Below are 19,896 nucleotides of genomic sequence, written 5' to 3'. Positions count from 1 at the left end.
AAGGCTTCAAGGTGTGAAAGAGAAAGAGGAATTGAAGAGTGAGTTTTCCTAATTCTATGGATAGAGCACCGAATGTGAGGTAGTTTACAATAGGATTATGGTGGACTTGTGAGTGTGTAGACAGAGCATCGAATGTGAGGCAATTTACACTTGGATCTTGGATAAAGTTGGAGAAGAGCTAGTGACTGCGGTTTAGAAACAAGGAGGTTTCTTGGTGGCTTGCAAGCACAAGTTGAGATCTTGGAGGTTTCTACCAGAGTCTGGATCTGGACTAGCTTAGGTTTGGATTGGATCTTGAGAGATCTTGTTGAAATGTTATTGTAATTGCTAAGGATTTTCAAGTTTAATAAAATTTCTTGGGAAGCATTTATTCTCTCTTTATCTTCATATTGTTGGATTCTTAGTTATGAGTTGTTAAGGGTGGTGTGGCCCTTCATCAATGATATTAGTGCATACCTTTATCAAGTGCTACTAGAGGAGTACTTCATTAGTGGTATCAGAGAATACCTTCATCAGTGGTATCAGAGCGTACCTTCATTAGTGGTATCAAAGTAGGAGTTCCTGAGTGTACAAGCAGATTGTTGAAGTGTGAGGCAGTTTATACTAGGACCTTGGTTGGGTGAAGTTTATTAGAGTGGGAGTTCCTGAGCATGTAAACAGATCACTGAAGCTGAGGTAGTTTGCACTAAGACCTTGGGAGGACATGCAGATTGATCGATTGATGCAGAGATGGAAGACTGAACTTGTTGAGGCATGATCGTGGAGAGCTGGTGGATTGCAAATCCATTATCCTAGACTTGTGATGTGGTTCTTGATTGTTCGTGTGAGTTGGCAAGTTGCGATTTGACTTGAAAACAATTTGGTTATCACAAGGAGTGTGGGAAGGATTTTTTGCAGAGGGTTTATGAAGATCTTAGGAGATGGCTCCAAGAGGATTGAACCCTAAGATGATTACAAAAATCCATGATATAGTGGAGAGGAATTTTTCTAAGATGTTTTCTCAATTGGATGCTAGATTGGATGATATAGTGGGTGGTTTGGCCCTTTGTCAATGGTATCAGTGCATACCTTCATCAAGTGGTACCAGAGGAGTACTTTGTTAGTGGTATCAGAGCTGTACTTCATCATGAAACCCTTAGCTTTTTTATCCTTAAGATCCCAATCTAGTTGAGATATTTTTATGGGTCTCACATCAAGTGATGTCACCTCCCATAGATCATGATCTTCAAGCAAGTCTTCCATCTTGAGTTTCCACAACTCAAAATTACTATCATTAAATTTCTCTACCTCCATTTTTCCTTATGATGAAATAGCCATCTCAATCTCCAAATAAGATCTAGAATGCTCTACACAAAACTCCCACTCAACTTGATATTAGCTCAAAAAATCCTACCCAACAACTAGGATCAAAAGTTGACCAAGCTTTGATACCACGTGTAAGGAAACTCAGGTGCAAAAATAATTTCCTACATTAATCCCTTAAGGAAGGTATTGTGAAAATTCATATTAAATCCTTAAAATTTCAGATTTGATATTATGTAAACAATAATATTGCATTCAACCATGAATACAAAAATAGATAGAGAAAGGAAATACATAGACACAGAGATGTGTCAATGGGGAGAAACCTTTTAGTAAAACAACCCCATGCCTCCAAAACCTATACAATGTATTATCTTCAACACAAAGGTTACAACACACTTGCAGTACAAGTTCTTTTTGGACATGGAAGACTAATTTAGTACAAACCAACAATACACTTTTCACTCCCTCCTATCTACAACCTAAAAACACTTATATCATGTGCTTTCCATTTTTAGGGAAACTTCCAAAAAACAACCGTATTAGGGATTAGATGGAGACTTGAGTGTACAGTACTCGATGATCAATTGTCACATGTCTTAACATCTTCACCCATTATCAAATCTTCCAAAGATAGCTCTTATGTGTCTTAGGAATGTTTCATAACTATTTCAATCATGATCTAATTACACATAATTCAAGATGCTAACACATGCGAGTGAAGTGATACATTAACATCCCAACTAGACATGTACACTCACACTTAATTACATTATTTGCAAAAAATACATTTATAAAACAGATAATAAGAATAGGAATTATCCAAGGTTGAGACTCTTATTCCTAACAATTTACCTCTTAGATACTCATGAGCATCCTTAGGTAATGCTTTTTTAAAGATATTAGGAATGTTTTCTTTTGTGTTGACATATTCCATCTTCACCTCCTTATCTTGAACCAACTCTCTTAAGTAATGATACTTGATTGAAGTGTGCTTAGTCTTTGTGTGAATTATAGGATTCTTTGATATATTGATAGCACTTGTATTATCACAATAAAGTGTTACTGGTTTTGTAGTTTCTTCCTTCATTCCTTCAAATAGTTGTTTGATCCATATAATTTTTGTACAATTCATAGTAGCAGCAACATATTTAGCTTCAACAATAGACTGTGAGGCACAATTTTGTTTCTTTCTAGTCCATGTAACTAGCCTCTTACCGAAGAAAAATGCTCCTCCACTGGGGCTTTTTTTTGTCATCAATGTTTCCAGTCTAATCAGCATCAATGTAGGCTCTTCATTCAAATTTCTTATTTTTCTTGTTGTATAGACCAAAATCCTCTATTCCTTTTGTATATCTTATTATTCTCTTTACATCCATCAAATGATTCTTCTTGGGATTAGCAGAGAATCTTGCAACTATCCCTATAGATAATGCAATGACAGGTTTGCTATGTACTACATATTGTAATTTTCCAATCATAGACATGTACAATGTTTGATTCACCTTAGTTTAATCATCATTCTTTCACACCTTGTGTCCTATCACCATAGGTGTACTTACTAGTTTTGAATCCTCTAGTCTAAAAGTTTTTGGTATTCCTTTGACATATTTTGACTGAGTAATGTATATAACATATTTCATCTGATATATTTGCAAACCCACAAAGAATTTGATTTCTCCAAACATAGAAATTTCAAATTCTTTCTTTATTTCATTTGTAAAAGCTTTACATAAGGCATCTTGACCTCCAAATATGATATCATCGACAAAAATTTTAAATAACAAAATATCTTTTCCTTTCTCTATTTTTATCTATAAATTGTTGTTATCATCATTCCTTTCAAATCCAATCTTTGCAAGATACTTATGAGGTCTCTCATACTATGCTCTTGGTGTTTGTTTCAAACCATATAGAGCTTTGTATAATTTACATACCATGTTCTTATTGTTAACATCAACAAAACCTTCTAGCTATTCTATGAAAACTTCTTCCTCTAATATGTCATTCAAAAATATAGATTTAACATCTATTTGATAAATGTTGAAACCTTTGTATGCAAAATAAGCAAGTAAAGTTCTTACTCCTTCTAATCTAGCAATAGAGGATAATATCTCACCATAGTTAATTCCTTCTTCTTTTGCATATCCTTTACAAACTAATATTTCCTTGTTCCTTTTTATTTCACCATTTTCATCTAGCTTGTTTCTCAATACCTACTTGGTGCCAATTACATTCTTGTCTTTTGGTCTAAAAACTAGAGTCCATGTCTTGTTTTTCTCAATTTGTTTAATCTCTTCTTCCATGGCCTTACTCTAGTCTTCATCTTCTAATGTATCTTTTATTGATTTGGATTCCTTCATGCTTAGCAAACATGTATCATTTCTCAATCTTTTTCTTGTCATTGGTCTAACATCTTTATCTCTAATAATTTTTTTAGTAGGATGATGTCTTTTGACATATTTAGACAATCTTGGTTCAACTCTTATTTCTTCACTTGATCTTTCAGTTTCAAAATCATTCTATACATCTCTATCAGGTAACTTAGCATCTCTACTAACATAAGAATTATAAAGTGCTTCTTCTTCATTCTGTAACTCGGCATCTGAATGTAGCTTTGTTTCTAAATACAACTCGATATTTATGGTCTGTGACTCAGCAATCACTAAAACTTGTTGTTGGTTTGTGGCTTGATTTGTAGCATCTTCTTCAACACACATTCCTTCATAAGAGTATACAAATGCTTTCTATTCTTCTAATTCTTTCATAGATTTAGCCTCATATACTTTTGTATATTCATCAAAATTCACATTTGCACTTTTCACAATTTTGTTAGTGTTAATATTCAAACACCTATAAGCTTTAATTCTTGTGGAATAGCCTATGGATATACATTCTTCACTTTTTGCATCAAATTTACCATTTTTGAAATCCTTAAGAATGTACATTTTCTTCCTAATACCTTAAAGTATTTTACATTGGGTGAGTATCCATACCATAGTTCAAAAGGTGTTGAATGAGTACCTTTCTTGACTTGTGCATGGTTCAAGGTATAGATAGATGTACTTAAAAATTCTCTCTAGTAATTTATAGAAACATTTTTCTCCATCATGAGTGTTCTAGCACATTCCATTCCAGATCTATTTCTTCTTTCAGAAATTCCATTTTGTGGAGGGGTTCTAGGGGCAGATGTTTGTCTTTTGATTCCTCTATCATTGCAAAATATCTCAAACTCATTTGATGTAAATTCTCCCCATTTGTTAGATGTTAAACACTTTAGATTTTTATTTATTTCCTTCTACACTCTTGTCAAGTACCATTTAAACATTTGGAGAGTGTCAAAAAAAATTTCAAAAACATATCTATCATTATGCTAGTATAATCTATGTGCAAGAAAATCTAACTTGTCAAGAACATGCATAAATAAGTAAACTTTAGTTGTATACATATATCAAATATTCAAAATAAAGCAAAATACAACTAACACCATGCTTGAATTTTACAACTCAATGCAACTGAAAGAAACATCTTCATGCAACCTCAAAGCAACTCAACAAAGGGCACTCATAAAAGGCCTTTTTAGTGTACTCAAGTATGATAGATGTGGATGTGCTCTCCCCAAACATAACTATTGAATCCCTTGATGAAAATTCAATATAAAATGAGTAAATCTAGACTAAATGAGTGGAGATTAACTTCAAGAAATGACAATGAGAGAGTCAATCCTCAAAGGATTCTAAGATGTGAGATGGAAATGCAAAGAACCAAACTAGAAATGATAAGCTAATATGAGATACAAGAATAAGTGCAATAAATCTAATGTCTACCAAAAGGGGTTAGTAACATACAAATCTCTAAAACCACTAAAAAGCTCTAACTATAAACTAGCATGATAACAACACAAATGAGGGAGATGTCAAATGCTTGAGACAAGGGCTCTATTTATAGGTTTTAGAGAGGCCTTGGGGAGGTGGCAACTATGTGGCATCCACATAGGTTCCACAAGGGAGACACATGGATTAAAGGACAAAGCCATGCAAAAGTCAAAACTAGCCTTTATGATTGAGAGGCCCAAGGTTTGCTCACACATGTGTGATAAACCTTGGTCGAAGGAGTGGGATACAAAGGTGTAAGAGGTCTAAATGAAGTGGAAGCTTTATTGGATCATGAGCTTCTCACACATGTGTGAGCAAACATTTAGGAGCTGAAAAGGTTAAAGAGGTTTAGGATAGTAAAGTGGGATTATGTAGTGGGCAGGCTTAAAAGGATGAGAGTGATGGGTGTAGACTAGGTTTTAGGATGGGATTAGGATTAAATTAAATAAGATTTGACTTTAATATAAGATTAAAGAATTTAATAAAGTGGAGAGGATTAAATAAATTAGAATTTATTTTTAAAGGGATCTATGGAGCACTATGTAATAAATGAATTTAATACATTAGAGGGGAAGTATTTAAATTAAATTTAAATACATTAGAAAATGAACCTATTTGATTAAATAAGTAGAAGAATATGGCAAATATAATTAATTAATAAATAATTAACTATAATGTCATAGGAAATATTAAATAAATTAATATAGTGTTTGGGATGATTTTAAGCATCTACATAATCATCAACAAGCAACATAATATATTTATCTCCTTTGTATCTTTCCACATCCATTGGTCCACATAAGTTTGTATGAACAATCTCTAATATTTCTTTAGAGGCATGTGTTTTACTCTTAAAACTTGATTTTGTCATTTTTCCTAATTGATATTGTTTTTACATTATATTATTAGGCTTCTTCAACTTAGGCAAACCTCTAATCTTTCTTATGTTACTGATACTGAACAAGTTATCAAAATTGACATGACATAATCTTTTGTACCATAACCATACATCATTAGATTTTGCAACTAGACAAGTAGCATTGTCTATATCAAGATAGAATAGATTACTTCTAGTCTGATCACCTTTTCTAATCAATTTTCCATTTTTGTAATATATCTTAGTAACCTTGTTTTTAAATTCAACCTTACATCCCAAATTATTCAATTGCGACACACTCAAGAGATTATAGTTAAGTCCTTCAACATAGTAAGAATTGTCACATAAAATCTTATCTATGAGCTTGATAGAACCTTTACCTTTTATCAAACATGGTGCATCATTACCAAATCTTATATTATTTCCATCATAAAATTTCAAGGAAATAAGCTAACTTCTATCTCTAGTCATGTAATGTGAACACCACTATCAATGATCCATCTATCATTCTTGTTCACACAAGTAACAAGTGTAGTTGCCTAATCTTAATCAGATTCACCCTTCGTTGCAACATATACCACTTCATCATCTTATTCATCAAATGTAACATAAATTTTTTCCTTTGTCTTTGTATTCCTTGTTTTCTTCATCTCTTCTACTCTTGTACTTGTCAGCAACTCTACAGTTTTTCTTCTCTAGACATCTAGCAACAATATGACCAACCTCATTGTAATTGAAACAAGTGATAGGTAATTTACCTTTGAACTTACCTTTACCTTTATGGAATATTCTTACCAGTAGTGATTTGAGCTATTCAACATCCTCCTCATCTGTATCACTATCACTGGATACATATTTTATCTTTTTCTTCTTCTTCTTCTTCTCATCAGGTTCCTTCAAAGACGCTTTAGCTTTGAAAGTAGATTCAATACTTTCAGATTTGTAATTATCAAAATTGGATAGCTCAAAAGTAGTGAGTCTACCTACCATACCTTTGAGTGATAGATCATTCCATAGTATGAATCTTAGTTCTTGAATTGCAGAGACTCTATGTATTGCATAAAATTGTAACCAAGATTATGCAAACCTCAAACTATGAACATAACAATGGAGAGTATGTTCGGTATGCTCTTAGGAACACAAAAATGGATGAATCTCTTAGATGTGTGAATGCAAATGGAATGATGGAATATGTACCTAGAATAGATGATGTGAGAAATCAAAATGGTAGAATGATGATGCGATGATAAGAACTTATAATGGACTTCGAATGACTCCTAAACCCTGCCAGTATCAGGCCATTGTCTCTTTCTTCCTTTGCTTCTCTCTAGGAAAAGCTTGAGACAAGACATCTATTTAAAGTGGATGGAGGAAGCATCTAGAATGTTCTTAGAAACCACTAGGAGATAAGGATAGGGATTGACAACTAAGCACAGGAGATAAGGATAAGAATTGACAACTAAGCACCTTATCTCACATTCTAGATAGATAGATAAGACTAATGAGATAGCATGTGTGTGTAGAAGATTCCTATGGTGTAGACAACATGTGCTTAAAAGATGTGATGAAAACTCATATGAATGCACATACTTCTAGGTAGTTTGAATAAAGATTAAATTAAATAAAATTTAATTTAATCAAAGTCTAGAAGAATTAATGGGAATATGGAGGATTTTAAATAAATAAAATTTATTTAAAAAAGGAATATGTGGAGAATCATGTGTTAATTTAAATTAACACATTAGAACTAGGAAGTATTTAAATTAAATTTAAATACTTAGGCAAAAATGAACCTATTTAATTAAAATAATTTAATTAAATAAGTAGAGGAATGTGACTAGTATTAATTAAATTAATAAAGTCATTCGGGACAATTTTTAGTGTATACATTTTGCCCCTCTTTGATGTGGTGTCGGCACGACATCATATCAAAGAAAATACAGGTTGCCCCAGAGAAGATAGGAGAGGACTGGTGATAATGACAAAGGAGAAGGGTGATGGAAAATGATAATCTAAATGCAACTTAACTACATGAATGCAAGAGATTCAATTGTGTTCATATGGAGAGCAAACCTTATTTTAATATTGCAAGAGGAGTTATGCACAAAATGCTATAGAAGCATAGCTGACAAGATTCTTTTGTGTATATTAGACTCTTAACACAATGGATGCAGGCTTCAGAGTCATGAGGGAACAAATGACATATACGCACTGGAGAGGTCTGGGCACACCCAAAGTCTTTTTAAGGAGCTTGGTGGAAAGTGTGCTAACCCGTTGCCCCCAATGAGAAATGCATTAACATAACTTGAAACTCACATAGATGTGCTAAAGAATCATGAAAATAGATCAAATTTCAAAATAACATGTGTAATCAGGATAAGTCGTTCAAATGATACCAGGATATGGAAGATCGAGGCACACTAGAGGAGGCTATCACTGACACACAAAGATAAAATTAACAAAAAGACATTATAACTAAGTAGTCATTCAATTCACCATGCCTGCCATGAACCTGATAAATTTGTTAAATTTGTTAAGCCTGTGTAGGAAGGATTCATCCTGTAAGGCAAAAACTAATTGATTGATTGAACTGAAATGAGATATTTGTGATTGGTTGCTGGCAATGACAGTAAAAGGAATGATATTCTCAAATCATTGAATCTAAATGTGAATTTGTGTAAGCTTGTTTGCAATCACTATTTCATGAGGTTGGTTTTATGGATGGAAGCTTAGTGTTGTGCGAATATGGATATGATAAGATAATGGATGGATCTAATTTGAATGGAATGGAAGGAATCGATTATGAAAATAATAAATATTCTGTTAAAGGAAAATGTGTTGAATGGAAGACTAGAAATTTGATCAAGGTAGATGCAAATAGAATGAAGGAATTGATCATGGAAATGATGTGAATGAAGTGATTGGAAGAAGAGAATATGATGAGATTAGAGGATAAATGAATTGATTGAATAGATTGGGAGACTTGGATTGAATTTGATATGAATGAATAAATAGAATGGATAGAAATGAATTGATTGAATGATTGCGGAATAGACATGAATGAATGTGGAAGATTTGGATTGAATTTGATTATGAATGAATGAATAGAAGTGAATGAATGTGGAATAGAATGGATCGAGACCAATGAAAAGGGAGAGCCACGGTATTTATAAATGGATAGGAAGGTTGGGTAGATATATGAATGGAGGAATAATATGGATGACCAACGGATATAGTGTCAGATAATGGAGAACCAAGAACCATATTTCAAAGGAGTAACCAACAATGCCCCATTCTAAGGATATGAAAATGGAAGGAAATAATGGTGGGGAAGGATTGCATGAAAATGGACAGATGGTATGAAAGCTTGCATATGGAGGAAGAAAAGGCATGTGCTCTTCTTAAGCATGTATGAGCATTTTTGTTGTTGTGCCTCTAATATTGATTATGAGCATGGGTATGAATGTGGAATGAAGGAAGGCATGAAAAAGGGATAATGATACGAAGGATATGAAGAAAATGCGTGATAAGACATGGTTGAAATGAAAGGGATAACCAAGATCAAGGGCATATGGAAGAAGGATAGATGTGCGTAGGATTATGGATGGAAAAGATATGAATGAACATGAAAAGAGGATGGGAATATGTATGCATATGGATGGAAAATGGATGCATGAACATGAACGTGACAAGGACTATGGAATGCAAGATAGGGATAACATGTAAGGATCAAACATATGGAAGAATGTAGGAAGTATATAGGATAATGTATGGATAATGGACATCAAAGGATAATGAACAGTAAGATGGGAGCATGAAGCGCAAGGGAAAATGGAAAGTGTAAGTCAAGATCAAAGATGGGTATGACAATGGACGATAGATGGAATATGGAAGATAGGTAAGGAAGAACAATATGGATGGAACTTGCCCCTAGTGTAGAGTGCAAGTGGAAAAAAGGGAAGTTAATGGATAGGTAAGTGAAAGTGGAAGACATAGTAGAAAATGAAAGGAGGACTCAAGCATCTAGGCATATGGATGTATCCCTTAATATTTATGCTTCTTTAATTTTTTTTTAATTTTTTTAATTTTCAAGGAATTGTTGGTATTTTCTTGTAGATGTTGATAGGGTAAGGAAAAGAATGCTAAAGTGAATTGGGGAATAGAAGACAATGACCTATGAAAAAGTTTGGATTAAGGGAGTTGAGTAGGTAGGAGGAAGACGTGGTTGATGGATACTAGATTGGAAGACTTGTGAAGGAAGTGGAAAGATCTTCATTGGCACACACCTTGAAGGGTGGTGGAAAGGAGTAAATTGTGAAGGATGTGTAGGAGAAAGTTGGAATTTTGGGATATAGGGACCCAAAATGGATGAAGGAGATGATAGAGTTGGGATGGCAGATTTGGGTGTATAAGGATCCAAAATGGATTTGGAAAATGGAGGTTAAGAGAATTTATGAAGGAGGGAGGCCTTTGAACTAGCATTGGATGTCATTTGGAATCTTTCTTTGAGATTCATTGCTACATTAAGTAGCTTTGGTATCCACATAACATTTACACTTTTGATTTTTAGCCTTTGTGGCTTTTTGATTGCATTTTGGATCTGATTTTTCTTTTCTTGAACATGTCGCTTAGATGGGACATGTTGATCCTTACGCTTTTGTGGATTTTTGACTTTGTTTTCTTTTTGTTTGGCATCCAATTTTCTTCCATTGGCCATGGTATGGGTGCATGAAGGTAAATAAGATGGAGAACGTATGGAAGGTGAACGTTGGAAGGAATTCAAGGACATGCGCCTTTGTTGATCTTTACCAGGACTATGAGGGGATAAATTGGAAAACATGGATAAGGTAGAAGGATGTATATAAGGACCTAATATGGAAGGAAGGGAAGAAGAGTTTGATGATGGAACATAAGGACCTAGAATGGAAGGACTATAAGAACCTAGAATGGATGGACTATAAGGACCTAAAATGGACTTGGAAGATGAAGGAGGAGAAGTTTTAGGTGTGGAAGGAAGAGTTTTGGAACTAGAAAAAGTGGAAGGTGTACCAACATCTTGAGGAATTATTTTTTTAAGGGGATACTTAGTATTCTCAACCCAAGATGCGAGTCTAGGTGTATGGGGTTCATGAGGAGATTGGATAGGTGTAATAGGATCAAGTGAAGGAGTAGGGTTATGAAGGGGATCATGAGAAATAATAGCATCATGAGATGGAGAGGGATTGTGAGATATGGATGAAGGTGTGTATTGATCTTGACTTGGAAGAGGATCATTGAGTGGAACGAGTGGATTGTGAGATGGAATAGGTTCATGAGATGGAATGGAAGGAGTGGAACTATGAGATGGAGTGCTTTGATCTTGACATGAAAGAATATCATATAGCTCAAGGAGTGGATCATGAAATGGACTAGAATCATATGAGGATGTGGAAGGAATGGAATCATGTGTTGAAAGAAGATCATATAGCATGGTAAGTGGATCATCATATGTAGGCATGGAGGAAATGGAATCATGAGATAGAGTAATTTGATCTTGACATGGATGAGTATTAGTGAATGGAGTGGAAGAAACTTTTTCATGAAGGGGAATATCTATGGATGCTAATGCTGGAGATGGAATGGAATCGGTAATGTGCGTGGTAAGTGTAATGTGTTGATCTTGATTAAGAGGGAAATCAGAAGATGGACTAGGAGGGATGGATGAGTGTTGAGGGATAGTGGAATGATGGGATGGAGAAGTGCTCAGATCTAGAGGACTAGAGGAATCAATAACATCATGCTTTGAAGGAAGGTCTTGAGATGGAACTGGTGGTGTGGCTTTGGGTGTTTGGCTCATAGTATGCTGAATTTTCAATCTAGCCAAAAGTGATGTGAAATACCCCTGACGAGGTGGGGATGACATTTTTGGAGGCTTAGGAGATGATGTTGTTGGAGGATTAGTGGATGATGTAGTTAGAGGACTAGAAGATAATGTTATTATAAGATTAGGATTTTGTGGAGGTGGAATTATGGATAAAGGATTTAGATTAGGTTCATAGTAAGGGGGATTACATGGAGGATTAGGTTTTGATGGGACATGAGAACTAATGCCTTTGAAATATGAGAGATAATTCTTCATTTCCTCCATTTTCTTGGCAAGTGTATTTACGTCTGAGGCATTGTATGGGCCATGAATGGAATTGTATGGAGGGATATGAGAGCTAGAAAATGAAGGACACATAGCAAAGAAAATGACCTTTTCCTGTGGACTTATTTTGTCCAAGAGTGTATTCTTTAGTTCCTCAATTTCTATGGTGAGGTCATTTATGACGGAGGAATTATATTGGCTATGGATGGAATTGTCTACAGATTGAAGGATAAGGAGATAGATTTCCCTTGTCAAAGGTAGGAGAATGATGAACATGAGATAGATTAAATTGAAGTGTTGAGAAGGAATTTGATATGGAGGAGATACGAGACCATGTTGTCGTGCAATATTGTCAATCATTAGAAGAAGTAGATTTGAATCCATGGATGCAAGATGAAAGTGATGAAAAGATTTGAAGAGGGAATATGAACTTGGAATTAGGAGCTTATGCTGATTGGACTTTGATTTGATTTGATTTGAAATTGATTGCACTTGATATGATTTGATTTGAATGAATTTGAATTGATTTGATATTGATTTGGTTTGAATTTGGATTGGATGAGGGTTCGATTTGATTTGATAAGAACCCTATGATGGTGCAAAAAAAGTGAATGTTTTGATTTGAATGAAAGTCCAATGATGAGGCAATGCTCCTATGTCTGAAGTAGAATATGTGATGTTAGATTGAAATAGAAGAAGATGTGAATGAAGTTTTTGAAAGATTGATTATGACTTGGATGACTGAATTTGACAAGGAATTGGATTAGAAGAATGTTGATTTGAAGGATCGAATTAAGAATGCATGATGAGCTTGACTAGGGAAATTGAATATGAATAATGATGAATCATGACTAGGATGAAGATTAGGAATGTGATTGAATGACAAGAAAATGATTTAGATAAATAAAGAGGATGAAGATGTCAAGCAACATTTTGAATGATGAAGGTAAGATATGTAAGAGGGAACGATGTCTTGGATGGAAGGAATATGTTACGTGAAATGATTTGGTATGATGATTAAGAAGAGGTGTTTTTTTTTTTTTTTTTTTTGAAATGTTTTTTTTTTTTTTTTTTTTTTGAAATTTTATGATTTTTTTTTTTTTTTAGGTTTAAGATGCAAAAGAAAACAATGAAATTTATACAATACAAATGTGTTTCAAACACACTAACAGTCCTATAAGGTTGAACTAGGTTGTACAAGGCTCAACTAGGGGGTGTCCTCGATATACGCAAGGTACGTGAGGCCCAAATCTGTAGATGAAAGGAAATACTACCACACAGCTGGGGGAAGACAGTAACCCAATCTCCTCCTTCACTTCCCAAAGGTATAAAGTTCTTTGGGGCTTAGCCAAGAGTGACAATATTTACACTTCCAAGAGAGGTGTCTTTCGATTCACCTCCCAATTTTTATACTCCGCCAGAACGCTGGAGTTGAGGTCATCCCAAGGGGTGATGAAATCCCCAAGCAGGCCTCCTAATAAAATGAAAAACAAATCCACTTATTTCTTGTGCACCCAAGATCACCCAAAGGCGCGAGGGGAAAGAATACGTAAGTGGACTTAGGTTTAAAAAACACACATTCGTTGCCAAAGAAATTTTAAGTTTTCTAATCTAATTGAAGACACATGTGATTAAAATGTACAATGTTTGTTCAATGTTGTAAAAATCAGGCACATAGAAAGCAAAAAAATTTTTAATTTTTTTAATTTTTTGGCTAAAAGGAAAATAAAAATAAAGATCTAAATGCCTTTATGCACAAAAAAAAAAAATTGATTCTAAAAGGCCTATTTGAAGGAAATAAAAAGCAATTTTTAAAAAAAAAAAATTCTTAAATTTTTATTTATTTATTTATTTATAATTTTTTATTTATTTATTTTTTTAAGCAAGCCGGAGGAGGAGGTTGTCGAGGTAACAGTGACGGCTGTGGGTGGTTCGGGTACCGGCGGAGCTATGCATGGGTGCACAAATGCCGGCGGAGCTGTGCACGGGGTTCGATTTTGAAGAGGGATCCTAAGAAATGGCTACCACATCCAAGGATGGCAGCAGGCAGACCAAGCGACGCGATGGCCGCGGTGAACGGGGGACTATCGACGGCAGCGGGTGACCATGAACAGAGGAAAAAGATGGGGACGAAACCAACAGGCCGCGATCGTGGGAGAAAAATAGCACCGTGAGAGGAAAATAGCGGCCGTGAGGAGGAAGAACAGCGCCGCGGGGAGAAAGACAGTGGCCGCGAGGAGGAAGAACAGCACCGCGGGGAGAAAGACAGCAGCCATGAGGTGGAAGAACAGCGCCGCAGGGTTTAGTGGTTGGAGGTGGAGGCTAGAGTTAGCGCCCGAGGGCAGAGCAGCACGATCGGCAGTGAGGGGCGCGAAGGTGAGCTTGGCAGCGGAGAGCATAGGATGCGGGTGGAGCCGCTGGCAGAGGCGACGGCGCCGAGAAGAAGCCGCTGGTGGAGGCGACGATGCGGGGAAGGAAAAGAGAGATGCTAGAGAGGCGACAGTGCTGGAAGGAGAGGGAGCCACTGGAGAGGCGACAGCGCCAGAAGTAGGGGAGCCGCTGGAGAGGTGGCGCGGGCCAATGAAATTCAAAAATTTTTTTTTTATATATATTTTTTTAAAATTTTTTTTTTAAAATTTACATCCTCCTTATATATATATATTTTTAATTTTCTTCTCCCCTCCACATTAATATGCACTAACAAAAAGAAAATAACCCCCCTATTAATGCAGAAAGTAAAAGACAATAACCTTTTTTCTTTTTTTTAATAACCTAAATGGCATAAAGAAAAATGAAGAAAACCTACCCCAAGCCCCTATACTTTATTTTTATTTTTTTCAACAAAGAAGAACAAAAATAGGGTACTCACCTCATGTGCTCCAAAGATGGTGACTGACCTCGTGGCTTGATTAGACGCTCATTATGCAAGTTAATCTCCAACCGCAAGCCTCCAACCTTAGCTTGAACCAATTTGAACCTGCGAAGTGGGTCCCACCGAGCGTGCCAAAATGTATTGCATAAAATTGTAACCAAGATTATGCAAACCTCAAACTATGAACATAACAATGGAGAGTATGTTTGGTATGCTCTTAGGAACACAACAATGGATGAATCTCTTAGATGTGTGAATGCAAATGGAATGATGGAATATGTACCTAGACTAGATGATGTGAGAAATCAAAATGACAGAATGATGATGCGATGATAAGAAATTCTAATGGACTTTGAATGACTCCTAAACCCTGCCAGTATCAGGCCATTGTCTCTTTCTTCTTCTGCTTCTCTCTAGGAAAAGCTTGAGACAAGACATCTATTTAAAGTGGATGGAGGAAGCATCTAGAATGTTCTTAGAAACCACTAGGAGATAAGGATAGGGATTAACAACTAAGCACAGGAGATAAGGATAAGAATTGACAACTAAGCACCTTATCTCACATTCTAGATAGATAGATAAGACTAATGAGATAGCATGTGTGTGTAGAAGATTCCTATGGTGTAGACAACATGTGCTTAAAAGATGTGATGACAACTCATATGAATGCACATACTTCTAGGCAATTTGAATAAAGATTAAATTAAATAAAATTTAATTTAATCAAAGTCTACAAGAATTAATGGGAATATGGAGGATTTTAAATAAATAAAATTTATTTTAAAAAGGAATATGTGGAGAATCATGTGTTAATTTAAATTAACACATTAGAGCTAGGAAGTATGTAAATTAAATTTAAATACTTAGGCAAAAATGAACCTATTTAATTAAAATAATTTAATTAAATAAGTAGAGGAATGTGACTAGTATTAATTAAATTAATAAAGTCATTCGGGACAATTTTTAGTGTATACACTCTAAAAGCATATAAAGGTAGTAGTATTCTTAAAACATTGCTTAGCACTATATCATCATCTATTTTATGATTGGGTCCTCTTATTACACTAGCAACTTCTTTTATCCTTGCAACATACTAACCAATATTTTTGCCTTCTTCCATTCTCATTTCATCAAACTTACCTCTGAGACTTTGAGCTTTGGCTCTAAGAATATTGGTGTCTCCTCCATAGATAGTGGCTAAGGCATCCCACATTTTCTTTGCACTATCAATACATTTGATATCATCAAATTCAGCATAACTTAAGGTAGAGGCCATCTCCAACATTTCTTGGTTGTTTTCTTTCTTATCATATCCTCAATAGTTGGGGCTCTAGTAGCATCAACATGCTCAATGGTAATGGTAGATTGTGTATGATCTCAAAGTCCTCCAAGGTATAGCTTCATCAACCATTTTCATGCAGGAAAGTTATCTTTGTTGAGATTAGGTACTTGTCTTTTTGACATCTCAATCTTTGTGCTTCTAGTACCTTCAAACTAGTCCTCTTAAGTAGATGGCTTTGATACCAATTTTTGGAATACTTTTAGAATAACTGGGATGAATCAGTTAGCCAAGGTCTAGATGTATAAAAAAAAACTTTTTATATCTTAGTGAACCTATAAAAAATTTATCTTATGCATGCATCCATAAGATTATGCAATTACTTAAAATTTATAGGTTACTATCAAATCAACTTGCATAAATGTAAACATGAAACAAAATAGATTCATCAACACACTTGACACAATGATTGTTGAGATAATGGGTGTTGCACACATTGCATAATATTGTTATATTGTATTATTTTATTTTATTATGTAATTTCTTGCACCTAGATGGACATGAAACATATAAAGATTCCCATGGGATATACTTGATGAGTTGTATTGTAACATTGTGATAATATTTCATGTAATTATTTAATATTGAGAAAAATAATTAAATTTCCAATATTAAATGTGAGGTCAATGGGTTAGGTAGCACATGGTTTTAGCATATGGTTTATGTAATACCACTTGGTTATTTTGTGGGACTTGCTACTATATAAGCAGCCACAAGGGTAGTTGTTGGTGTGAGAAGAGTGAGAAGGAGAAGACAAAAGCCAAGAGTTGAGAAGGACAAGGCTTGATAGGTTAGCAAAGGGAACATTTGTGAAGGTTGGAAGCATAGCATGGGATGTGTAGATTCATGCTTGTTCACATAGATTTATTAGTTGTGGCTATGGCTTTGAAGGCCTCCATGTTTATATTGCAATGGTATTTTTGCTGAATAATACTTGGTGATGGATGCTTCTGGAGGTTGGATTTTTCCTCAATGAGGGTTTCCTAGGGTATAACTTGTGTCACAATTTTTGTGGGTATGTTGTCTATTCTCTTGCATGTGGGTTTTAATTACATATTTATTTTAGATCTATTCTAGGTTATGTGGAAATAGTTATATTCTTTGTTGCAAGTTTCCTTACAAGTGGTATCAAAACTATGGTTTTATTATTGTAACCCTAGATTGAGTACAGGAGAATGCATGAGAGGATAAAAGAAAGGGAAAGATATGTGAATTGTTGATTACATATCTAATGTTTTTGGGTTTTCTGTTATGATGGGAAATTGGTAGATTTTTGGGCATGTGAAATTGTTTGACAAATAGATTTTTCAGATATTTCATTTAAATGAGGATTTTAGGTGGTAGCTTACAAAAATGACCTTCTAGGAAAAAAAGGACCTCACCATTGGATATGGGTTGATGTTTCCATAAATTTTGATATATAATATACCCTAGTTTGGCCATGTTTAAAGGAAATGAAAGAGTTTTTTAGTTTCAGCCCGTGATAGCCATCAAATTTAATCCCATCAAAATTATCATCACACAAAAAAATTGCACTAAAAATGGTAAAAAGACTATATTATTAAAATGGCCATAACTTTCTCTTAGGATATTGGATTTCAAACTTCTTATAGGCATTGAAAAAATAATTAAGGGTACTACAACTTGGTGTAGGTTTGGTTTTGTGGTTTGGACATTTTATCAAGTTTTAAGAGCCTGAAATTTAGATGTTGTTTATTTTGAGTATAAATTAGGGCACAACTTGGGCATATAGAGTCAGATTTTGGACTTCAAGTAGTCAACAAAAAGCTCTTGGAGAGCTCTACATAGTTGCTAAAATTTGGTGTTGGTTTGGCATGATTTGTTTGGTGATATATTAATCTAAATAGTTTATGATATATATTGATGGGGACACAACCCAAGCACAGAATGGACACAACAGAAAAGGGGAAATTATATTAACTGAAAAATAAGCTAGTACATTTAGTATAGAGAAAATAAACTTCAAAATATGCCCTAAGGGCTTACAATAGCATAAATGTGGAGATAATTTCTCCTTTCAGTACCTCCTCCCAAACTCCACTCCCAACTGCCTTCTACAATGCCAGGAATCTCCTTAAATAGACCCTAGAGGGTTAAGGACTAGGAATACATTCTAGAAAGTGCTAGTAGGCATCCACCGACCAAATAGAAGGTTCTAAAAGCTGCGTTAGAAGTTGGCGCAAATCTAGAAGAATCCAAAAATGGTAACCGAACTTTCGAGAGGCATAACTTTTGAATCGTAGCTCCGATTGACAAACTGTTTACATTTATGAGAGGCGCTCTATAGCCCTATGGACAAGCTTTGCTTGTCCCCCATTTTTTGGCCCTTTTTGAAGTCATTTAATGCCCCTAACCTGACTTTGAAGCATTCTTAGGAGGTCTCCAAAACCCAAAAAACTGCAATAACTTTCAAACCGTGGGGCTTTTTGACTTGATTCTTTTTTTGGAATGCTCTAAATCATAATTACATTCATCTGGCCAATTCACACCTTCTAGTTTACCAAAATGATGGCCCAATTACATACTCCTATTTTTTCAAGATTTACTAGCACACTGATAGTGGAACTGTGAGAGTTGGAACCTTTATTTGACCCAAATGGGTGTCCAAAAATGAAAACACATGAAACAGAAACTAAGTCTAAGTACATTTTTTGGGTGACACAGGATTGCCCTTATACCTCTGGATGTTCCTGCATCATATATTGACTATGGTAACATTGTGAGTTTATGACATTGTATGTTTGGAGATTTAGGATTTGATGTCATTGTATACTTAGTTCATATTTTAGATTAGCCTCATGATGATATAGTTATCGATATTTTGATTTGGATATGTATGATGACTTGTTGGATCTACAAGTTGTGCAATGTTGTAAGCAGTCTATACTTATAGGTTGCATTTATAGCTTGGTTATGGGTTGTCTTTGCCCATTGATCTTTTATTATTGAGACATATTAATATTTGTGGCTTGGATTTGGGTTTTCTATGCCCTAAGTCACATGATTTGATGATTTTTCTTCATATAGAAGCAATGAGATGTTGTTACCAGGTATAGTCATGGTGGAGGATTGTAGTTGACTATTTTATGCTAACAAGTTAGACACTATTGAGAGTTAGATGCTCAGTTCATGGATGTGATCATGGTGCCATGGATTTTGGCATTACATGATTAGATATATAGGTACATTCTTGATGTTTATTCATTTGGATTCCTAATTTGGTTATGGTAGTATATCTTCTTGGTCGAGGATCATAGATATTCGACTTCTTTTGAGGAGCTCATGATGTGCACTTTGAGTTCTCTAATAGTTTGATTCTTTGGTTGATTTTTTTTGTTAGAGGATGGTTTTTTCATCATGATGTCATGGATAGCTTGGATACATGGTTTAGTGGGAGCTTATGATAGTGATGGGGTGATAGTGCAAGATTAACTCCTAGTTTGGTTTGTATCTTCTTGGTTTGGAGATCTTCGTTTCACTTGG

This window comes from Cupressus sempervirens, chromosome 3 (genome assembly GCF_028749045.1).
Source record: "Cupressus sempervirens isolate cs-2001-9-10 chromosome 3, ASM2874904v1, whole genome shotgun sequence".
NCBI classification, from domain to species: domain Eukaryota; kingdom Viridiplantae; phylum Streptophyta; class Pinopsida; order Cupressales; family Cupressaceae; genus Cupressus; species Cupressus sempervirens.
The sequence above is the reverse complement of the archived record's forward strand: the minus strand, read 5'-3'. Positions refer to the sequence as shown.